The sequence below is a fragment of the Lepus europaeus genome, chromosome 8 (genome assembly GCF_033115175.1).
Source record: "Lepus europaeus isolate LE1 chromosome 8, mLepTim1.pri, whole genome shotgun sequence".
NCBI lineage: Eukaryota > Metazoa > Chordata > Mammalia > Lagomorpha > Leporidae > Lepus > Lepus europaeus.
This window is the reverse complement of record NC_084834.1, coordinates 72,803,518-72,815,790: the sequence shown is the minus strand read 5'-3', so window position 1 is coordinate 72,815,790 and position 12,273 is coordinate 72,803,518.

Below are 12,273 nucleotides of genomic sequence, written 5' to 3'. Positions count from 1 at the left end.
AAAAGAGAAACACTTCAAACTAAAGATAGGATGACACATGTCAAAGACTTAGGAAAACAATAACGAACTAAACTGAAAATCAACAGGAAGTGATAAATAATAAAGATCAGAGTAGAAATTAATGAAATAGAAACTAAAAATTACAAAAGATAAATTTTAAGAAAATAAACAAAATAGTTAAACATCTAGCCAGACTATCAAAGAAAAAAGAAAAAAAGCTCAAATAAATAAAATTAGAGATGAAAAGGGAGACTCTACAACCAATACCACTGAAATACAAACAATCATAAGAAACTACTATGAAGAACTATACACTGATAAACTGCAAAACATATTCCTGGACACATGTGACCTACCAAGATTAAATCAAGAAGATATAAACAACTAAATAGACTCATAACAAGAAATGAGATTGAAGAAGTAATCAAAAGTTTTCCATCAAGGGAAAGTCCAAGACCTGAAAGCTTTACAACTAAATTATACAAAATATACAAAGAGGAAATAACATCAGTACTTTTCAAACTCTTACAAAATATTCAACAAGATGGAGCTCTGCCAAACTCTTTCTAAGAGGCCAGAACTACTTTGATATCAAAACCAAAGGCAAGACATGAAAACTATAGACTTCTATCCTTAATGAACATAGATGCAAAGATTCTCAACAAATTCCTAGCAAACCAAATCCAAACCACGTCAAAAGTTCATATATCATGATAAAGTGGGAGTTATCCCAGAAATGCAAGGGTGGTTCAACATTTGCCAATCAACAAATGTCATAAATCACATCATAGAATGAAGAACAAAAACTACATGCCATCTCAAGAGATGCAGAGAAAGCATTTGATAAGATTCAGTACTCCTACATGGTAAAAAACCTTCCACAAATTAGGTATAGAAGGAACATTCCTCAAAATTATAAATGCTATAAATGACCAACCAACAGCCAATATCATACTAAATGGGGAAAACCAGAAAGCATTTCCCCTCAGATCTAGAACAAGACATGATATTCCCTTTAACAACTCTTATTTGGCATAGTACTGGGAATTTTAGAAAGAGTAAGTTGGGAGCAGAAGAAATAAAAGGTATCAAAATCTGTACAGAGGAAGTCAAATTACCCATGTTTTCAAGTCAACTCAAATGGATCAAAGACCTAAATTTAAGACCTGAGATTATGAAGTTGCTGGAATAAAATGTAGGGGAAACACTCTATGACACTGGTGTAAGGAACTTCTCGGACAAGACCTCTGAAGCACAGGCAATAAAATCAAAACTCAACAAACAGGACTATATCAAACTCAAATGCTTCTGCACAGCAAAGGAAGTGAAGAGACATCCAACAGAAAGGGAAAAATATTTTCAAACCACCTGTCTGACAAAAGATTTATATCTGAATATATCAGCAACTTAAAAAACTAAACAACAAAAAAACAACCAATCCAACTGAGGAATGGGCAAAGACAGTTCTCAAATGAAGAAATACAAATGACCAACAAATATATAAAAAATGCGCAACATCACTAGCCATCAGGGAAATGCAAATCAAAACCACAATGAGATATCAACTGACCCCTGTCAAAATGACTAACACCCGGCCGGCGCCGTGGCTCAACAGGCTAATCCTCCGCCTTGCGGCGCCGGCACACCGGGTTCTAGTCCCGGTCGGGGCACCGATCCTGTCCCGGTTGCCCCTCTTCCAGGCCAGCTCTCTGCTGTGGCCAGGGAGTGCAGTGGAGGATGGCCCAAGTGCTTGGGCTCTGCACCCCATGGGAGACCAGGAGAAGCACCTGGCTCCTGCCATCGGAACAGCGCGGTGCGCCGGCCGCAGCGCGCTACCGCGGCGGCCATTAGAGGGTGAACCAATGGCAAAGGAAGACCTTTCTCCCTGTCTCTCTCTCTTACTGTCCACTCTGCCTGTCAAAAATTAAAAATAAATAAATAAATAAATTCAAAATGACTAACACCCAAAACAGAGAGAAGCAGGTGCTGGCAAGGATGCAGAGAAAGGGGAATTCTTAATGTACTGTTGGTGGGAATATAAATTAGTGCAGCCACTGTGGAAAACAATGTGGAGATCTCTAAAAAACTTGAATTGACATGCTATGAGTCAGCAATTCCACTACTGGGTCTTTACCCAAAAGACATGAACACGCTGCTTCAAAGACATCCCTGTACCACCATGTTTATAGCAGCACTGTTCCCAATAGCCAAAATTTGGAATCAACCAAGGTCTCTATCATCAGATGAATGGATAAAGTAATGTGGTATATGGAATATTATTCAGCTATAAAAAAGAATGAAATTCTACCATTTGCAGCAAAACAGATGCAAATGCAAAACATGTTTAGTGAAATAAGCAGGACACAGAAAGACAAATATTGCATGTTCTCCCTTGGATGTGGGAGCTAAAACTAAAACAAAAAGAAAAAAGGAAGATACCTGTGTGTATCAGTACTGCTGCAAATATAGAATTGTGAAATATTGTTTTACACTTTTGCCAAACTGATGATTAAGAATGTTACATTACTATAGTTTTAATGATCTTTGAATACTTAAAATTTACTCTCTATGGGTGAAATGGTCATTTTTTTCCATTCAATTATTGTTTATAGCCATTGTCTATATTCTCACTAGAATCATTTTGTTTTTTATTTGTTAAATCTCTTATTTGGTAAAATATTAAGCCTTTTAATGTGATATAAATTCAAAATATGTAATCTCCAAAGCTTAACAATACAGAAAGGGAGAAGAAAGGAAGGAGAGAAGCAGTAGGGGGAGGGAGGAATAGAATATCATTATGTTCTTAGAACCGTATCTGCAAAACATATTGAATCTGTTAAAACCTAATTAATTTTTTTAAATAAATAAAAGATAAAATCCATCTATTAAAAAAAAAAGATCTCCTAAAACAGTCTTCCCCTGTAGATACCATAATAGTCCATTCATTTTTAATGAAAATCATCCCTGGAGAACAAAATGAAATTAAATATTCAAAATCATGAGCTCTGCTTCAACAACTCCCATACCCTTGAACTCCCCTAATCTCTGGACGTTAGCTTTGGACTCCACCATTTCACTAAAATGGTGCTGACAGAAGACTCCAGTGACTTCCACAGCCAAACTCACTGACATTTTCAGAGGTGAGGCATTCTTGCAGCCCTCACACCCTCTCCTTCAAATTCTTTATCTTTAAGACATCAATAATGTATTGTTCCGCCACTTCTTGAACCATTCTAGGTCTTTCCCAAGGATTCCTTCTGCTCTATCTACCACTTTCAGTGGATGTTTCCAAGATTACCTCTTTATTCCTTGTTATATTCCACCTTACCCCTGAACTGCCTTATCTGCTTACTAAATATCATTTATCATGCATAGTCCACTCTTTCCAAATCTGTATCTCCATTCCAAACTTTTTCTTGAGTTTTATAATATATAACCATAATTTAACTACCCCTCTTATTACCTAAAGTTATTATGTCTGTAACAGTAAAACATACACCTTAAAATTCTTTGGTCATCTGCCAAACCCCTCCTGTCCTTTCCGTCTTGCCTATTTTAGTGAAAAAAAAAATCATAAGGGTAGAGATAAACTTAGATTTTTATTTTTCCTTAACATTCACAACCAATTATAGTTATGACCTCTAGCTGTTTTTCGTTTGGTTTGGTTTGGTTTGATTTTGTTCCAATTTTCATCTCTCCATTTCACAACCTTAGCCCTTACTTTAATCATATTTAACTAGATTGTTCAAAATGTCATCCCAACTAGCACTGCAGACTCCAGTTCTGCTTCTCTCCAATGTATCCATTAAGAAAATGTTCTTTGAATCAAACCAGATCCATTATTGTCCTGCTTAAACAATATCACTTACTGTAACAATCACCATAAAAATTCTCCACTTTTGTTTTTGTATTTGATCTCATTCTCTACTATGACATCATGTGCTCCATCCAACCTTTCCTTACTCTTTAAATGTCCTTGAGGACAATGACCTCTCCTGCCTTGAGAATAGTACAAAGGTCCTTCTCTATTAGAATACTTCTTCTCGGGGAGAGAGAGCGGGAAAGGGGAGTGTTGCGGGTGGGAGGGAAGTTATGGGGGGGGGGGGGAGCCACTGTAATCCATAAGCTGTACTTTGGAAATTTATATTCATTAAATAAAAGATAAAAAAAAGAATACTTCTCTCATCCCCATTTACCTGGAAAACCTTTCCTTATACTTCCAGGTTTAAACATCCTTTGTGGTATATTTTTCTTGATCCAATCTTCTCCATGCAATACCAGTTGAAGTTGGGTATATTTTGAACTACACTCACAGAGCACTTTGAAAACCACTCTATTATAACATATCATGTGTGGTCTCTGCATGGTTTGTAATACTGTCTTCACATTTAGATTCTAAACACTACAAAATCATGGACAATGTCTTATATTTTTGGCCTCCCCTAGGAGAATGACTGGCATATAACAGATAATGTTTGTTGAAATCAATAAATAGTTTTTCTGCTTTCCATGAGGATAACTGCTGATAGTTAGAGAAGAAATACATTGCTAAGGTCTCAAAATTTGTATTTATTTGTTTGAGTGTCAGAGAGACATATAGATAGAAAATGGGAGCTCTAATACATTGAATCACTCCTAACATGGCCAGAGCTAGGTCAGAGCTGGTCAAGTCTAAAGCTGTAAACCAGAAACTCAATGTAAGTCTCCCACATGGGTGGCACAATCCCAATCACTTGAGCTACCATCACAGCTTCCCAAGGTTTGCATTAAAAAACATGGGGCCTCTGGGAGATGATTAGGTGTTAAGTACAGAATCCTCACAAAAGGATTACAGCCTTTATATAAGAGGTTTGGGAAACACCTTTTGCCCCTTCTACCACAGCACACAGCAAGAAGGTGCTGTGTAGACACCAAGAAGAGGACCTTCAACAGACACCAAAACTGTCATTAGCTTGACCTTGGACTTAACCTGATAATTGTGAAAATACAATTATATGTATACAAGCTAACCAGTCTATGGTATTTTGTCATAGGAGCCAGCACAGATTAAGATACCAGTCGATTTCTTCTATTATGAAAAGTCAAGAACAAGATGGGACTGGACAAATTTTTTTAAGCTTTTAGGAAAATCCCCATGGATTTTAGCCACTAGAGAAAAGTTTTTAATCCACATTTACTCTCCCATGAGAGAAGTGCAAAGAATTCAAGTTTTTGAGCAAATGCTTACTAACCAACCCCAGAAGGTATTTTAGAGGTGTCTAGATCTGAATTTTCTTAGAGAAGTTTAATAGTAGCAACACATGTGGTATATGTAGCATTTTTTCCTAAGTGTTTCCATCTTTATCTTGGCATATATTTTTACAAATCTAGCCAGAAGATATGAGAATATACTGAGATTTCATTTAGCAGATGAAGAAACCAAAGACTCAAGATGTTAGGCAATTTTCTCAGAATTATACAATGTGTCAACAACTGATTGGTATCCAGTCTCCTAAATCCCTGCTTCATGTTCTAGCAACCTAAATTTTTATCTTCTTGCTAAAGGGTTCTCCTTTCATTTCTTCCTTTTATTAATGCACATCTTCATTCACTATACAAAGACTTATCAAGAGCTGTCATAAACTAGAAAGGATAATCAATTAAGACTTAAGATGCCTAACTTCCAGTTCTTATACATATGTAAATAGCTGAATGCAGCAGAACATAATTAAAAGAGTACTTAGAGTTGGAAGATACAGGCTCAACCCCAGCTTCACTGTAACCTGGGTAAGTGATCTTGGGCAAGTCAGGCCATTTCTCTGCACCTGAATCTTTTTTTCCATAAAATGGAAATAATAGTATTTACATAACTTATGTCATAAGTCTCTTGTGAGATTGAGCCTGTGAAGTATAAAAGTGAAGTATATAAATATACTTTATAAAGTATAAATGTTATAGAATACAATTGAAAGCCTTTATTTTCACTATGTGTGAGGTAGTGCTCTAAGTATTTTACAGATTTATTTTAATCCTCATAATGATTCTGTAAAGGAGACAGTATTACTATCCAAATACAGATATTCACATACAAATACAATAATAGCAAGAAATGAGGGAGTTATACAAGTTTTTCAAAATCAGACAAAAAATAGAGCTGGATTTAAATCTATACAATGCAACGCCATAACCACTTAATATGTTGGCTCCCAAACTTACATACTAACTACATTCTTATTCCAAGATTTCAGGATGTATTAGCTCACTTAATAAATAGTTATATTATTATCTCAGTAAGTCCTCTCTGTGTTTGTCCAGAGCAGTTAATAAAGACATCCAAGGTCAATAAATTCAACCAACAACAAATATATAAATATATAAATTAAGGTCTCTCCTTCAAGAGTACCTCCCATTACTTCCAACCAGATAACAGCTAACTTTGTTGTCAGTGGCAAACAAAAGTTTAAAATTCATTTGAGACAAGTCAGTTGTGAACTAAAAATTAGAACTGAGGCATGGCTACAAGATGATTATTTCTATTTCTTATCTGTTTCACAGGACCTTTTTCTTTAATTAGAAGTTATAATGCGGTCCTACTATTAAAATGCCACATCCATCATTTTAAATCCAGGAGCAGATAGTCCCTCACTTATCTATCATTGTTGTCTGCCATTTTCTCTAACACCATTTCTCTAAAAGCACCTCTCTATTTCACAGCACTCTGTCGCAGGGAAGGTGAGGAAGCAGGTGTCTCAATAAGAAAATGCTAACTCACAGGAAAGCATGGCAGGGAATCTCTTGAGATTGTTTGCAGAGGTTTTAGAAGGACCCAGTAGGCAAGACGTGGAAACACTGTGTTTTATACTGGCTCCTGGTTAAAAATTTACCAGTATCCAGAGTATTTGACAATCTTGAAATGTAATATGGTAATGTTATCACCATTTCATGGAAGAATTGTTCAGAAGCCAGGGAACTAGAACATGAATCTCTACCGTTCCCTGGCTAGGTCAGGTCCCTCGATTTCTTCCCTTCCTATGAGGCATTTGGAGCCAGTGGAATAAAGCATGGGCTTTGGGATCAGACAAAATGGCTTTTAAATTTGGATCTACTAGATGTTAGCTGTATGATTCCAATGTCACCTAACCTTCCTGAGCCTGTTCCTTTCCATCTAAAATTGCATTTGTCATATCTACTCTCAAAGCCATTTGTAAGAATGCAATTAAATTATGTAACAATGCACCCAAATGATCTTGAGATATGAAAGTTTGCTTCCTTTTTTACTGCTTGCTGCTTGCTTAAAAAAAAAAAAAACTTAGCCAATCCTAGATAAAGGATAAAAATTATAAAAATATCATTTGTTTTTTTGCAATAACAATTACAGATGTTTCTCCAGAAATGTCTGGAATTTAGGGACCCAGCAACTCAAATAAAAAGGCCTAAGTGTCAAATATTCAGGTAAGGAGTTAATGAAAGCTCTGTATTTATCTTCTAGACATCCAGTCAAGCATTTAAGATCCAATGGACGGTACATGTCCTTGCAGCGTCCATCCCTTAAATTTGGTAAGAAAAGAAGAAATGCTCAAATCTCTAGCTTGTAGGAGGAGATATGAGATAAAATGCAAGAGGAACTTTGGTATAAAGAGGAGCGGAAAACACGATTTGCCCCTAGGGAATGTCAGCTCTCCTCTGTCTGACTCTTTTCACTCACGCACACAAAAAATACTGAGAAATTTCAAAGTCACTGGGTTAAAAGAAAACTTTAAAACAGCCAGGGTGCCTACAAAGCAATCCTTATTCTGCCCTGAGTTATGTAGAGAGCAGCTTGGATCTTCACATATCTAATACAGTGTCAGAGCCAAGCCAGTCCCAGGATTATCATGAATCTTGTATGAAGGCTAAGTGTGGCTTCATTCTGCCACCATTTGAGGGGTAGGATTCAGAACCCCAAATTTAGCTTGTGCTCTGCTCACGGCTCAAGGGGAAAGTAGCCCTTGAACAAGTTTCTTTGACTGCCCAGTTTGATATTGACAGCATTTGGTAGTGAGATTTGCACCACAGGCTGGCAAAAATGGAGTGTGTCTCTAAAAGGAAAAAAAAAAAAAAATCAAATGGCTGTAATTATATGAAAAAGGAAAACAAACAGCACTAACAGGAACACCACCAACAAATTATGAAACTAAATGAAACAAAAATTTTCTTAAAATACTATGATAGCTCCTTTGGAAGGGAAGTAGAGCTAAATATTGGTAATGTTTTAGTTTTTTGTTGAAAATTTTCACTCAAAGTAAGAATGTGTCTAATGCACCAAAATAATTTAAGCTCTAATTTTTTAAAAAAATAATTTTAAATTCACTATTTAGTATATTCATTTCTTGAAATTTCTTAACTGTTGAAACATTAAGGGCTGGATTTTTGAAAACCACGTACTGCACAAGCACCTAAAAGCCTCAATGACATCATGGAGGAATCCTAAAAGTGAATTCAGTAGAATGAATACTAATGCACCCTGGAAAATTTCTAAGGAGCTTGTACTTTTCTACTATCAAGTGCATCTCTGCAATTTCTATCATCTTAAGGAATACAGTTAGGATTAGAAGTTAGGCAATACTTTTAATGTTTTAATATTGCAAAATATCCTATAGTTCATTCAAGTATATTTTTACATACAATATATATATATACAATATACATATATACAAGTATATTTTTACATACATACTTTTTTTATTTCTACATAACAGTAATCCTCTTAAGCAAAATTCTCATTTATTTTAACAGATGAGGAAATTGGGGCTCAGGGAAATGGAAGTTCTTTGCCAAGACATAACTAGATTCTTTGCCATAACTAAAAAAGGAAAACTAGGACCTTCAAGTTGCTGTCCAGCTGGTGGGCAAGGAAGATGGGCAACCTGCATTGTTCATTTTTGTCAACATTGTTTGTGCTCCAAGCAGATAACTCTCTTACTCAAGTGTTTTCCTTTCTTGCTTTATAAAAGTAATGTACCTCACAAATTTGTGATTTTATGATTCAGGGATAAAGGGAAAAAACATTTATTGGGAGGAAATTTGATAAGACTGTTTTAAAATTATTACACAAACACCTTACAAGTTGCGATTTGCTCTAGTTTTATTGGACATATATATTTTAAACCACAATTATTTTAGGTAATATTTTTAAAACACACATTTTGCACAGAAGGAGGTAAGTTTCTATTTTTTGAAAGCTACCTCTGAGTCTAGAACAAAAAGTTCTAAAATTTTTCCCAATACTTTTTACTGGACTAGGAAGGACTCTATCTTTCTGTTTGTTTTCATTTTCTCCCAAATGAGCACAAGAATGAAACAAATTCCATTGTTCAATTTGTCTCATTTTGAAAAAGGACATCTGCTTGCGAAAAGTAGTCTTATGCTTTGGAATTATATGAACTTATTTCATATTTATTGGAAGCTTACTCATGTACAACAAAACAAAATTGGATGTTATCTCCCTGGAAAACCAAGTATTCCATGAAGGATTTGAATATGCACAGCCTGCAGAATCCAAGCCTCCTACCATACCGATTTCCTTTTTAAATTTTAATTAACTAGAAAGCAAGCAATTTGAAGAAGTAACATTCCCTTCTTGCTGTTTAAATTGGCAGAGGTTGGAGGTAGCTGCAACTGACCCCTCTCAGTTGCACCCAAGATCCACACAAGATGATTTGTGAAACTGTTAATCTCCCTCCTGCTGGCCTCTCTCTTCCAGGGATTAGGTAAGGTCAGGATAGCAAATCAGAGTTCCAGGGCAGTGACCAAGAGGAACACTGCATAAGAAATGAGGAAGAAAGGGTAAAACCTTCAGAAAACTCCAGGAGGACCTATTTCAAAATACTGTTCATGATAGTAATAATCAAAATTCCAAATATCCAGGAAGTATCCTCCAGAATGTCACTCAAAATCTTTCTAATAAATGCTGTATTGGTTGTCTTGAAAATCAGTGAACTTCCCAGGTTTTTACTCACTGGCTATGTGCTGAGCATGGGCCAAGCACTATGTCAGTATTGAAAATGTGAAAAATTGGGCTTTTTCTCTTTTATCTGGAAGTGTCCCACCCATAATGAAATGTTGTAGAATAAGTACTTTGTTTGGGTAGAGTAAGGGCTCTTAGTCCAGCCTCAGAGGAGAAGGAATATTTATAGTTGATTACTAATTCTAATTAAACAAAGAACATGTTTCCTCATTTTCTACAATCTCAGTACGAAGCACTAAACCTGAATCCTGAATAGATTATCAATAAAGTTGATAACAGCTGAGCTGAGTCTTATAGAATGAGCAGGAGTCATGTAGCTGATAAAGTTAGGAAATAAGGAAATACTTTCTCAGACATGCTGAAGAAAACAGGCTGCAGAGTCTCCTGCCTCAGAATCAACCCTTGGGACATTCGGATCTGGCCAAAAGGTCCATGAGAGTCTCACAGGCATGGAAAGCCTGACACGGTGGCAAAAAACAATCTAAATGAAAGATCCTGGTGAACAAGACCCCAGCAGAAGGAACAGGTCATCAAGGAGAGAGGCACCTTTCTCTGAAGGGAGGAAGGAACCTCCACTGTGACACGGCCTTGACTAAACAAGTTCAGAGCCGGTGAACTCAAGGGGCTTCCATAGCCTAGACAGCTCATAGCAAGAGTCTCGCGTGATTGCTGACGTCATAAATAAGAGTGCCAAGTATTAAATCAACAACGGGAGTCACTGGGTACATGCTCCCCATGTAGGATCTCTGTCCTTAATGTGTTTTACTATAAAACGTAAAAATACTACTAGTCGAACAGTACCCTATACCTTGTGCGGTTGTGTGAGTGCAGCCTGTTGAAACTCTTGCTTAGTATATACTAAGTTGATCTTCAGTATATGAAGGTAATTGAAAATGAAACTCGATGAAGGGCAGGATGGGAGAGGGAAAGGGTAGGGCCACGGGAGGGAGGGAGGTTGGGGGGAGAAGCCACAACAATACAAAAGTTGCACTTTGTAAATTCACATTTATGAAATAAAAAAAAAAACTATATAACAAACAAACAAAAAAAAGAAAACAGGCTGCAGAGTAAGGTGAGTTCTAGCATATGTAAGGTAGGTTTTAGATACAGCTGAAATGCTTGGTATCACTGAAAAATCATGAGTAATGAAGCTAGAAAGATATGTAGGAGTATATCTTGAAGGCTGTGTAGACCATGCTGAGAAATATAATTACAGAGAAGCATCAAAGTTCTTATTTTCAGAGATTGAATAAGCCAATAATTACTATATTGTGTACACATAGATTACTACGAGAGTATAGCGAAGAGGCAATTTGCCAAAATGTGATCCTTGAGTTTTGTATGAACAAAGAGATTCCACACGCTCTTCTGGAGGCATAGAGATAAAATAGCACACTATTTAAACAGTCCAATAATCTGGAGCTATGGTGCTAAAGCTAGAGGAATGAAGGTGACCAGATTCTGATGGCTTCCACCTGCTGAAGTAAGTGTTGTACTTGACCCTGAAAGGAAATGGGAAACATGGAAAGACATTTAGCAGTATAATTACAAATGCATTTTCCCCTTTAGGAAAATCCAAATATGATGCGCCTGTGAAAACTAGTAAAAAACCGTTCATCAGGGGGCAGTAAGCATAATCCCAGGAGGCATTTTGGAAATCTTGGCATTTTTTTGTTATGATGAGGAAGAGGCATTAAGAGCACTTAGCATGCAGGAGTCCAGGCATGCTGGAAATCTTGCAATGCCTGTAATTCTGAATAAGGAAGATTTTCTTTACCCTGCATCTAACAATACCTTCTAATTTCTCATTAGACATTCAAGTATGTGGAAAAACCTTAAGTACCCAGATTAGAACCCGACAGTTTCACTTACTAAACAAAGTGGTTTTCATTGTTTAAATACACAATGCAGGCACCATATAAATTGTTACATTATATTTTATGTTTTTGGAACTTTATCCAGAGTGGTTTGCCATTTCAGGGGGAAAAAATGGCATCAGGGAAGTACTTCTTATCACCTCTGCAGCACACCTGTATCAGTCAGCTATTGCAACTGTTGCATGCACAGTGCTTCCACAGGAACAAGCTTTCAAACATGGCTTAGATATCTTTGCTTCCTCAACAATGTTTCCTATGATCCAGCTTCATTTCCAGTCACATAACCAGCTAATGGAACCTCTGCAGAGGGTCTTAAATAGAGTAGATCTGGAAGTCATGTGAGACAATGTGGTAGACAGTTTGAGTTGGGAAGAAAAGTGGATTTAAACAGTGGCTCTCAAACTGGAGAGT